This window comes from Schistocerca serialis, chromosome 5 (genome assembly GCF_023864345.2).
Source record: "Schistocerca serialis cubense isolate TAMUIC-IGC-003099 chromosome 5, iqSchSeri2.2, whole genome shotgun sequence".
NCBI lineage: Eukaryota > Metazoa > Arthropoda > Insecta > Orthoptera > Acrididae > Schistocerca > Schistocerca serialis.
Genome location: NC_064642.1, coordinates 673,153,894 through 673,167,409, shown reverse-complemented (window position 1 = coordinate 673,167,409; position 13,516 = coordinate 673,153,894). Strand labels below are relative to the sequence as shown.

The following is a 13,516-nucleotide window of genomic DNA, read 5'->3' as shown; positions in this document are numbered from 1 at the left end:
AAACAGACTTAATTACATATATGACAGTTCATCCATTCCAGTAATCAAGAATCTCAGCAATTTTTGCCTGTTATTGACACTGATACTTGCAAGGTATCATTCCAAGACTTTCAAGAATGTTTTAATTTCAAGTTTGAAGTTGGATAACTAATGACATAAGAAACATTTCTTGTGCATGACATAATTACAAATTAACACTTTTCAGATTTCTTTTCCATTGATTCTACTGCAAAACCTTGCTTCTCACCATTTCACTGTTTTAGGTCATTAGGAAGTACCCTATGGGTTTCAACACGTGAGTTTGCAAGTCTCAAATTATGTGATATAAATGGCCATATTTGTTGGTTGCATCGACTTAGAAGCGTACATTTATTATGCCGCCATGAGACTAAGGACCTTAGTATGCGACATCCTTTTCAACTTGATACGTCTATCTATTCCTTTAAAAAAAAAAAAAAAAAAAAAAAAAAAAAAAAAAAAAAAAAAAAAAAAAAAAAAAAAAAAGGAAAAAGTCTTAATAGAAAGATGGGCATTCGGATAACAAATGACCTTTTTTGTGTGATGTAATTACAAATTCACAATTTTTTGATTGTTTCCTTTGCTGTACTTTTAATCCTTACTTCTTACTTCTTGACAAATTTCATTATCCTATGTCAATAGAAGTATCTCATAGTTTTTGATGAGCTAGTTTGTAAGTATCAAAATTTGTGACAAAAATGACTGTATCTTTTGGTTGCACAGGGAAGCTTCAATGTTTACAATGCCAAGGCACCATAGATATTAGTATGCAACACTAATTTCAACTTGATACGTGTACCTGTTCCTAAGAAGAAGGGTTTTCAACAGTCTGACAGACTGACACACATACGAAAAACAAATAATCCTATGAGGGTTCCATTTTTACTGATGGAGGTACTGAACCCTAAAAATGGCGACCACCACATTCAATACAGACATAAAATCTTTGTAGAACATTCTTGCACACACTAGCAAGTATATCAGGCATCACAAGAATCTCATAAGACGCTGCAAGTACCCTGGAAAAAGTGTTGGTCAGAAACTAGTGTCAGGCACACAAGGTTTGAATGACAAGCAATTATATGAACATAAGAACAGTACATTATCTTTGCTGAACTTATGGCGCACGTGCACTGATTGTTGTTGTTGCTCCTAGCATTCCAAAGCCTTCCCCGGCTAAGAATTTATTCCAACACAATTAACTCCTATTGCTAAGTCGTCTTGTTTCGATTCCTCCTTCAATTTACATGTAAACTTTTTAATCGTCCCATATATCACTGATATCTGCAATCTTGTAGACACATTTCTGTCAGTGTAAAACAACATGTAACATCAGAAATACCAAAACCTTTCATCAAACAAATTTTCTTGAAAATTAATTTACCATATGCTGAATACAGATAAAGTCTCACAAATGTCCAGAAAAAAAACCTGTATTCAAATAACCACACTTGAATTTAAAAATAATTTTTCTTTAGGCCACATTCAGTTTCAGAAGGGTTACATAGAGAAAAATTAACCAGAAAGACAGCAAATGATGGAAGGGAAGAAGAAAAAATAGGGCTTAGCATACCATCAATGACAGTGTAATTACAAATGAAGCAGTAGCTCAAAATGCAGGAAGATGGGAATTGACAATGTCCTTTTTTTTCAAAGGAACCATGTCAGAATTTGCCTTCAGCGATTGATGGCCACAATATTATCACAATCAATTCTTCTTTAAGGTTATTTAGAGCACAATATCAAGCAAAAGCAGCTGAACAGGTATATTTTGTTATAACTGTACTTTCATCAAGACACAGTGAAATATAAGGAGAGAACTTGAAGTCATTTTTTGTTGTTCCTTTACATTTTCCATTGCTTTTAGGATTCTGTCTTTTAATTAGTTTCTAAATAAAGGAATGTCTTTGATACACTCAGATATCTCACTTCTATTTCCAAAATCTTCCAAAAGTCATGGGGCACACACTAACCAGATTTGTTTTAAAAGTTCCCCGGCGCCAAAAGATTTACCATGCCGGGCAATGACATTTGCTGTCAAGAAACTTTTGGCACTGGAATGACAATCCTTGCTAACACACTTAATCATAGATGTCAACTGTCAATTCCCATCTTTAACAGCAGTACATGCAATAAAGTCCTTTTGCTATGATTCACTTTTTTGACAAAGAGATTCGTAATTTGTCGTCGTTATGTTGCCTTTTGAGTGTAAGGGCACTCTACAGTGATGTTATCCATGCCCTTACAAATATTAAAAGAAATGAATATGGATGAAAGGACTAAAAACACATTGGAGCAAGCATGCATGTTGACCCACAAAAATCACTCCATATCACATGCTGTAAAACATGTAGAAATAGTGTAAGGTGCAACACCTGGGATGAAAAAAGAATGAAAAACGATAAAGGAGCTAAAAGAAAGGCACAGGAAAATTTCACTGGCTGACCACTTACAAAAAATCATGGGTGAGCCAAAAAAATCATGGGTGAACCAGTTACCCTGTTACTGTTGACACATTAAGAGCATGTCCCCATAATTTTTAGAAACAAGTTGGATAAATCACAGAACCTTAAAAGTCTCACCACATTTGTTTGAACATCACTTAAAACATAGGGCAGATCTGCCACTGCCCTCTGGTTCAACACATTCTAGTTCAATGTGATCTACAGTGATCTGAACACCACAAGCGCCACACATTGACAACAGAACCTCCTCCTTTCTGTTAGACTTTGCAACTGACCTTGGTCTCCTAACTGCTGAGAACTGCCTCATGTTCCCTACATCTACAGCTACAAGAGGCTCCTCTCCACTCAGCTCTGACATTTGGCCAAATCGATTGCATATTCGCAAAGTATAACTATCTGAATACCACCTCCCCCTAGCTGTCTTCTCGCCAACTGCCAGTTCCCAATCCCCACCACCCTTCACGCTCCTCAACCTATCTAGTTCCTCCTTTGCACATTGTAACTGCACCTGAAGGACAGAGATCTTACACGCCTGCTATTCTATCAACTTAATTCTACTACAGATTCTGCATTCCCAGGAGAAGATCTTGCTAGAATGCCCACTGGCTTCCCCAATACATTCCCCCCCAATGAAAATACTTTGAACAAATCCCACACCGTAACCCACTACTCACAAACATACGACAGAGCCCACACTTACCACTCATGGTAAAACTTTACAGTTACTGAAAAAAAAACTATACATCTATGTCACCTAAGTTCAGTTACACCAGTAGAACTATTTACAGAACTATCAATGGCAGTCTCGAAATTCTCTGCCTACTAAGAAAGCAACTACTTGTATTAATACTACTACACCACAGCTAATACCAATACCAACAAAACTTCACAAAATTATTAGCTAAAACCAAAAATTCAAGCGGCCACTGGAACACTTAACGAAGTTAAAACACTTTGTGAAAATTTCACTCGAAACAATATGAAACATCAGCTGAAAACTAAAGCACGAAATTTACTAAACAACTTCACCATACAGATAACTCTAAAAAAACACAGCGAGGGAAGTTTCCAAAAGTTTATTAAATCATTTAATTGCCACAAACAGCACAAAACATTGCTGAAAACTATTAAATTTAATAACTATATAACAGCGCACAAATAACTTTGTCAGTACTTAGCTTTATAACCGTTACAGCTGCAACTGCACGCTTCAAAATGTAAACACACTACTGAGGCGTGAGGCTTGGACGAACGATGTAAACACACTCCAAAGATGAATAAGAGAGACCTTATCCGAACTATGTGGCTGGAAGGAGGTACGCCACAGCTGTGCAGTGGGCTTTACTGGATGCAGTTTATTATCAGTCACTTGCAGCCACTTGACTTCCCACTGACCCAACACACTGCATCTCAACAGCAAGGCAATATTCTGCAGGAGGAGGGCACACTGTCATTAGCTTGGCACACTACTTTGGCGGCCATGTCTGCCCTTTCATTCCCTGCAATATCCATGTGCACTGATACCCAGCAGAAAGACACCTACTTCCTCAGCTGTTGTAGTTGCAAGAGGATGTCCTGGACATTTCTGGACTATTCTACCTGCTGGGTACAAGCATTGCAAGAGTGAAGGGCACTCAGAGAAATGGAACAGACAAGGAATTTTGCACTTCAAGCATATCTCATCTGCTTCAGTGCCCACAAGATTGCATATAATTCCATATCGAAGACAGTGAAGTCTCACGGCAGTCACACCATAAGCACACAATCAGGAAAAACAACAGAGCAACCAATGGAGCCCCTGTTTTGAGATATCCGTAAAGACATCATAGAATAATGCATTAAAAACATATGCTGGAATTCAATCTCTCTTGTACTGCACCAGATCCAAAACTACTCTGGGCCCTTGCATTAACCATGGTGGCAGGCAGTGAAAACCTTTTATTTGTGGCTGCACATGCTCCATACCAAGTGACTCCAGGACAGGCTGCACACAGATCCCAAATAGTATTGTCACTTGTGTATGATTGGAGAAAAGGTGTTCCAGAGGTGGACGAGCAACAGTATATTCAGGTAAAGTCGAAACTAAGAGGAACTTACACACTTAACACACAATGAGGAGCTGCCGCCGGATAGTGAGTGGTGGTTCCCCAGTGTCTCAGCAGAGATATTGAGTATTGTGCTGGTCCTGTAAGCACCTGTGGCCAGCCTAATCACATCTACATCTACACTCTGCAAACCACTGTGAAGTGCATGGCAGAGAGTATGTCACATTGTACCAGTTATTAGGGTTGCTTCCCATTCCATTCATTCACATATGGAGTGCGCGAATAATGCTCATTTTAATGCATCTGTGTGTGCTGAAATTATTTTAATCTTATATTCTCAGTCCCTATGTGAGCAACAAGTAGGGGCTTGTAGTATGTACCTAGAGTGTCGTCATTTAAAGTCAGTTCATGAAACCGTGTTAGAGGACATTCTTGGGATAGTTTACGTCTATCTTCTAGAGTCTGGCAGTTCAGTTTCTTCAGTATCCCTGTGACACTCTCCCACAGATCCAACAAACCTGTGGCCATTTGTGCTGCCCTTCTCTGTATATGTCCTATATGGTATGGATCCCACACACTTAAGCAATATTCTAGAATCAGTCAGATGAGTGGTTCGTAAGGAATCCCCTCTGTAGACTGACTACACTTCCCAGTATTTTAACAATACACCAACGTCTACAACCTGCTTTACCCACGACTGAGCCTATGTGATCATTCCATTTCATATCCCTACAAGTGTTACACCTAGATATTTGTACAAGTTGGCTGATTCTGACTGTGGCTCATTGATATTATAGTCATAGGATACTACGTTTTCTCATTTTGTGAAATGCACAGCTTTACATTTCTAAATATTTCAAGCAAGTTGCCAGCCTTTGCACCGCTTTGAAATCTGATCAAAATCTGGATAAATATTTATGCACCTTCTTTCTAACTGTACTTCATTACAGATAACCGCATTGTCTGTAAGTCTGAGATTATAATTAAAACTGTATGCAACATCATTAATATACAACATGAAGAGCAGGGATCTCAACACACTTCCCAGCGTCACAACCAAAGTCACTTCTACAAATAACTACGACTCTACATCCAAGATAACATGCTGCGTCCTCCCTACCAAACTGTCCTTCATCCAGTCAGTCCCAAATTTCACTCAACACCCTGTATGATAGTACTTTTGAAAATAAGCGTAGGTGTTTTACTGTGTCAAATGTTTTTCAGGAATGAAGAAATACTGCATCTACCTGATTGCCTTGAACCAAAGCTTTCAGTCTGTCATGTGAGAAAAATGCAAGTTGGGTTTCACGTGATCAATGTTTTCGGAATCCATGCTGGTTGGCATGGAGGAGGTCATTCTGCTCAAGCTGTTTGAGCTCAGAATATGTTCTATGCTTCCACAACAAATCAATGACAAGGACACTGGACGGTAGTTTGGTGAATCACTTCTACTACCCTTCCTGCAGACAGTGGGGCCTGTGCTTTTTTCAAAGAAGTGGGTATGGTTGGTTTGTTTGTTCGGCAGATCTATGATAGATTATAGTTAGAAGAGGGAATAAATCACTCACAAATTCAGAACAGAATATGATACAGATTCCACTGCGTACTGAAGCTTTGTTCAATGTTAATGATTTCAGCTGTTTCTTAACACCACTAACACTCACTTCACTCATCTTTTTAGTGGTATGAGGATTAAACTGGGATGAGTCTCCTGGGTTTTCCTTTACACAGGAACATTTGAAAACAGTTCACCACTTCAGCTTTTGCTTTGATACCCTCAATCTCAGTTCCTATCTCATTCAAAAGAGGTTGGACATTGACTAATGTGCCACTAACAGCCTTTACAAATACCCAGAATTTTTTGGGTTTTGTGAAAGATCATTTGACAACATTCTGCCACAGTAGTCACTGAAGGCTTCATGCATTCCTCTCCTTACAGCAAAACATGTCTCATTCAGCATCTCTCCATCTACTACCCTATGCTTTGTTTTACAGTCATCACGTAGTAATCTCTGTTTCTTTAAAAATTTCTGTACAGTGACTGAATACCATGGATGATATGCATACGCAATTCTACGATCAATCCCTAATAAGCTAGGAGGTGTTATTGCATTATTCTTATCAATTATCCCATTATGAGCGGTTTTACTAGGTACGCAACTATCCAGTGCATATCAATTACTCTCTTAAACTTGAGTCATTCATCTTCTATATGGTCCTGCCTTGTGCTGACAGTTTTATGTTTCTCATTGAGATAGGACACTACAGATTTTTTTGATCTGGTTTACCGTGTGTATATATATATATATATATAAACAAAGATGATGTGACTTACCAAATGAAAGTGATGAAAGTGCTGGCAGGTCGATAGACACACAAACATACACAGAAAATTCAAGCTTTCGCAACCAACAGTTGCTTTGTCAGGAAAGAGGGAAGGAGAGGGAGAGGGAAAGACGAAAGGATGTGGGTTTTAAGGGAGAGGGTAAGGAGTCATTCCAATCCCAGGAGCGGAAAGACTTACCTTAGGGGGAAAAAAGGACAGGTATACACTCTCGCACACACACACAAGCAGACATTTGTAAAGGCAAAGAGTTTGGGCAGAGATGTCAGTCGAGGCGGAAGTACAGAGGCAAAGATGTTGTTGAATAACAAGTGAGGTATGAGCGGCGGCAACTTGAAATTAGCCGAGGTTGAGGCCTGGTGGGTAACAAGAAGAGAGGATATACTGAAGGGCAAGTTCCCATATGTGGAGTTCTGACAGGTTGGTGTTAGTGGGAAGTTTCCAGATAACCCGGATGGTGTAACACTGTGCCAAGATGTGCTGGCCGTGCACCAAGGTATGTTTAGCCACAGGGTGATCCTCATTACCAACAAACACTGTCTGCCTGTGTCCATTCATGCGAATGGACAGTTTGTTGCTGGTCATTCCCACATAGAAAGCTTCACAGTGTAGGCAGGTCAGTTGGTAAATCACGTGGGTGCTTTCACACGTGGCTCTGCCTTTGATCATGTACACCTTCTGGGTTACAGGACTGGAGCAGGTGGTGGTGGTGGTGGTGGTGGTGGTGGTGGGAGGGTGCATGGGACAGGTTTCACACCGAGGGCGGTTACAAGGGTAGGAGCCAGAGGGTAGGGAAGGTGGTTTGGGGATTTCATAGGGATGAACCAAGAGGTTACGAAGGTTAAGTGGACGGTGGAAAGACACTCTTGGTGGAGTGGGGACACAGTCCCTCAGCCACATACTCCCGACGATCAAGTACCATGTTCGTGGAACCCTCGTCCGCCAGAAGAATGACGATGGATCGGTAATCCCATTCATGATGCCCAGGCAGAGCTTCAAGGAATCCTCAGAACCTTAGGCCCCCTACAAAACCTTTCACCTGACTCCATCAACCTCCTGACCCCACCAACATCCCACACCCCTACCTTCTACCTTCTTCCTAAAATCCACAAACCCAATCATCCCGGCTGCCCCATTGTAGCTGGTTACCAAGCCCCCACAGAACGTATCTCTGCCTACGTAGATCAACACCTTCAACCCATTACATGCAGTCTCCCATCCTTCATCAAAGACACCAACCACTTTCTCGAGCGCCTGGAATCCTTACCCAATCTGTTACCCCCGGAAACCATCCTTGTTACCATTGATGCCACTTCCTTATACACAAATATTCCGCACTTCCAGGGCCACAATGCGATGGAGCACTTCCTTTCACGCCAATCACCTGCCACCCTACCTAAAACCTCTTTCCTCATTACCTTAGCCAGCTTCATCCTCACTCACAACTTCTTCACTTTCGAAGGCCAGACATACCAACAATTAAAAGGAACAGCCATGGGTACCAGGATGGCCCCCTCATACGCCAACCTATTCATGGGTCGCTTAGAGAAAGCCTTCTTGGTTACCCAGGCCTGCCAACCCAAAGTGTGGCACAGATTTATTGATGACATCTTCATGATCTGGAGTCTCAGTGAAGAAGAACTCCAGAATTTCCTCTCCAACCTCAACTCCTTTGGTTTCATCAGATTCACCTGGTCCTACTCCAAATCCCATGCCACTTTCCTTGACATCGACCTCCATCTGTCAAATAGCCAGCTTCACACGTCCGTCCACATCAAACCCACCAACAAGCAACAGTACCTCCATTATGACAGCTGCCACCCATTCCACATCAAACGGTCCCTTCCCTACAGCCTAGGTCTTCGTGGCAAACGAATCTGCTCCAGTCCGGAATCCCTGAACCATTATACCAACAACCTGGAAACAGCTGTCGCATCCCGCAACTAGCCTCCCGACCTGGTACAGAAGCAAATAACCAGAGCCACTTACTCATCCCCTCAAACCCAGAACCTCCCACAGAAGAATCCCAAAAGTGCCCCACTTGTGACAGGATACTTTCCGGGACTGGATCAGACTCTGAATGTGGCTCTCCAGCAGGGATACGACTTCCTCAAATCCTGCCCTGAAATGAGAACCATCCTTCATGAAATCCTTCCCACTCCACCAAGAGTGTCTTTCCGCCTTACACCTAACCTTCGTAACCTCTTGGTTCATCCCTATGAAATCCCCAAATCACCTTCCCTATCCTCTGGCTCCTACCCTTGTAACCGCCCCCGGTGTAAAACCTGTCCCATGCACCCTCCCACCACCACCTACTCCAGTCCTATAACCCGGAAGGTGTACACGATCAAAGGCAGAGCCACGTGTGAAAGCACCCTCGTGATTTACCAACTGACCTGCCTACACTGTGAAGCTTTCTATGTGGGAATGACCAGCAACAAACTGTCCATTCGCATGAATGGACACAGGCAGACAGTGTTTGTTGGTAATGAGGATCACCCTGTGGCTAAACATACCCTGGTGCACGGCCAGCACATCTTGGCACAGTGATACACCATCCGGGTTATCTGGATACTTCCCACTAACACCAACCTGTCAGAACTCCGGAGATGGGAATTTGCCCTTCAGTATATCCTCTCTTCTTGTTACCCACCAGGCCTCAATCTCCACTAATTTCAAGTTGCCGCCACTCATACCTCACCTGTCATTCAACAACATCTTTGCCTCTGTACTTCCACCTCGACTGACATCTCTGCCCAAACTTCTTGCCTTTACAAATGTCTGCTTGTGTCTGTGTATGTGCGTATCGATATATGTGTGTGTGTGCGCGCGCGCGAGTGTATACCTGTCCTTTTTTTCCCCCTAAGATGAGTCTTTCCGCTCCCGGGATTGGAATGACTCCTTACCCTCTCCCTTAAAACCCACATCCTTTCGTCTTTCCCTCTCCTTCCTTCTTTCCTGATGAAGCAACCGTTGGTTGCGAAAGCTTGAATTTTGTGTGCATGTTTGTGTGTCTATCGACATGCCAGCGCTTTCGTTTGGTAAGTCACATCATCTTTGTTTTTAGGACTATTTATTTACACTAGATTCATTATATTTCCATCATGAGTGGGATTCCAAATTATCTGTTGTAGGTAGTTTTCAAAGAATGCATTTAGTAAATTTTTATAGGATGTCTTATCATGCCCACCACTAACAAAACTGTAATCTTCCCAATTAATTGTTGGATAATTAAAGCGTTCACAGACGATTACAGTGTGAATGAGGAACGTATTTAAACGTGAATTGAGGTTTTTGCTGAAGTGTGCAGTTAGGTCAGGAGACGAGTCTGTTGAGTGATAGAAGGATCCATTATCTTTTTATGATGACCCCTCATACTGGTCTTGCCCAAACAATCTCGCATGCAGCTTCAATTTCTATCTCAGTGGAGTTGAGTTTCTTGTCTACTGTGACAACCACACCACTTTCACTTCCCATTTGCCTGTTCTTTCAATAGGGATTCAAATTTTCTCCAAAAATCTCACTGCTATCAATTTCAGGTTTGAACCAGATTTTTGTACCTAGTACTATGTGAGCTTCACTGCTTTTCAGGAGTGCTTAAAGCTCTGGCACTTCGTTGTGAAAGCTTTGGCAGCTTACCATTAGGATTTTAATACTCTCATCTGTGAGAGGCATTTCTTTTGATCTTACACTGATATTTCTGGGTTTACTACAGTTATTGTTATCTGGATTGAATGGAGGGTCGCCTAATCTAAAATCACGTCATGTGTACACCACACACGGTCATATCTGAGTAGCATCCTCTGTTGCGTACTGCACACCCGACCCACTTAGGGGGACCCTAAAGTTCTCATCCCTATGGCAAAAATCCAGAAGTCACAGTCTAGCTTGTTACAGGATCGTTGAAGGTTTTGGTTCAGTCCTCCTGCTCAACACGGAACCAAAGGGCCATGGTCAGTTTTGGGACAATGCTCCAAATTGTGAGCTTCATCGAAACTCCATGCACAAGCTGGTCTTCTCAACCTTCTCTGCCAGTCACTGGAATGACTCAAATATGGCCTCAGAGCCCAGAAGACAGGCATCATTTGATCAAACATGCATCACAATCTGCTTTAGGTTGAACCCTGTTCCCTCGCTGGCTGTTGGAATAGCCTCTTCAACATGTTGAAGGAGGCCCCAAGGCATACACAATGAGTGCACCTGGTGTCCTTTTCTGTCCTTGCTGCCATTTCCCCAAGAGGTACCATCATTCACCATATGTTTGAATTGCTGACAATTAACAATTAACAGATCCCTATCCTTGTGTGTTTGCTGCCTCCTGGCACCAGACAAAACAGTTTTCCCCCCAAAAGGTGAAGTGAATCCCACCAGATCAGTTTCAGTTTCAGTGAAAGACAATACCTCAAACTTGTTGGTTAGGAGAATCGGTACAACACCCTGAGTCCCCCCTGGTCCCCATCCACGCTGTTCAGGACACCTAGCTCTAACTCTGAAACACCACTCACAGTCAGGTGAATGAATAATGACAGATCTCTTACTTTCTGCAGAGCAGACATGAGCCACAGGAGTAGATAATACTTGAGGCACTTTTGGTACTGGTACCACAAGTACACGAGTCTCAGAAGCTCTTCCAACACAATGACATGCACCAGATACCAATCATTTGATAGTGGCCAGGGAAATTTCCAGCTGTATATGACTTAACCAACTCGCTGCTTATGATTGTTAACCAACTCATTCTGTGTTCAAGCATCCACAGTGGGGCTGCATTTTAATTGGTGCAATTTATTACAGGACAGTGAGCAAATAACTTTAATTCTGCTGATTATCTTTTAATCTCTTGAGCTAGGAAGATAATTTTGCTATAAGAAATGAAGCAAATACACAAAACAAGATTTCTATTACGGAAACAGAAAAACCTGTGGTAAAAATTCTAGTTTCCCAAAAACCTTTGAGGTTAAGCACAACTGTTAGCAAACTCGAAAACAAAGTTAATTTATGGTAAATGTTGATAATATATAGGGCTACACCTCTTTAGGGGAAATCTAGATGTAACACAACATGTCACTTGGCACTTCTGCTACAGTAAGTCACAAACACCGATTTACTACAAATTAGATTATGTACAGGACAATAGCAGCTTCCAAAAATTCTCAAAAATGCATGTTTATCTGCACTGATATACAATGAAATTTATAAGTGTTCTGTGACCACAAATGCTGATTCACTACAAAGTACTCATACCAGTAACTTACAAAAATATAGGTTTATAATCATCCAAAAATTCTAAAAAAAAAAAAGACTATTTCTCATGTTATTATACAATGAAATTAGAGAAGATTGTTTTGAACGAGGATAGGCCTACTGTTCTCAAAAATTTTAATTGTGGATTTTGGGTAATAGGTAGAGAACCATCCTGGCCGTCCCATTGTAGCAGGCTTCAAATCCCCAACCGAACGTATCTCAGCTCTGGTAGACCAGCACCTACAACCTATCACCCGCAGACTCCCATCCTACATCAAAGACACAAACCACTTCCTAGAACGCCTCAAATCCATTCCCACTCCTCTCCCACCTGAAACCTTTCTTGTCACCATGGATGCTACATCCCTTTACACAAACATCCCACATACCCATGGTCTCTCTGCCCTTGAGCACTACCTCTCCCAACGCCCACCCGAAGATCTTCCAAAAACCTCGTTCCTTATCACACTTACCAACTTCATCCTCACCCATAATTACTTCACTTTTGAAGGCCAGACCTACAAACAAATCAGGGGAACGGCCATGGGAACCAGGATGGCTCCCTCCTATGCCAACCTCTTCATGGGCCGCATGGAGGAGGCTTTCCTGAAGACCCAACAGCTGCTTCCCCTGGCCTGGTATAGGTTTATAGATGACATCTTTGTGGTCTGGACTCATGGTGAAGAAACACTCCTTAATTTCCTCCATAACCTCAACTCCTTTTCGAATCTGAATTTCACCTGGTCCTTCTCCAAAACCCAAGCCACCTTCCTGGATGTTGACCTTCATCTTGTTGAAGCTCACATCCACACCTCTGTCCATATCAAACCCACAAACAAACAACAGTACCTTCACTTTGATAGCTGCCATCCTTTCCACATCAAACGCTCCCTTCCCTACAGCCTAGGTATTCGTGGCAAACGTATCTGCTCCAGTGACGAATGCCTCAACAACTACACCAATAACCTGACCAGTGCTTTCCTCTCCCGCAACTATCCTGCAGACCTTGTCCACAAACAGATTTCCCGAGCAATACATTCCTCCCCGTCCAACAACAATGTTCCTACCCCCAGACCACACAGAAGCATCCCCCTTGTCACCCAATATTATCCTGGCCTCGAAAACATCAACAAATTACTCCGCCAGGGATATGACTTTCTCAAGTCAACCCCTGAAATGAGATCATCCCTTGACAAAATTCTCCCCACACCACCCAGAGTTGCCTTTCGTCGCCCCCCTAACCTCCGTAACATCCTTGTTAAACCCTACAATATTCCCAGACTACCTTCTCTACCCAGCGGTTCCTACCCCTGTAACCGACCCCACTGCAAAACCTGCCCCATGCATCCGCCCACAACCACCTACTCCAGCCCCGCTACTGGTAAAACATACACAATTCA

At 42.2% G+C, this 13,516-nt stretch overlaps 1 protein-coding gene across 1 annotated transcript in view; it reads right to left on the bottom strand.

Annotated features, from left to right (window-relative positions):
- The window catches only part of LOC126480987 (phospholipase DDHD2), a 194,677-nt gene that overhangs the window by 53,736 nt on the left and 127,425 nt on the right, over positions 1 to 13,516 (bottom strand). The window lies entirely within an intron of this gene.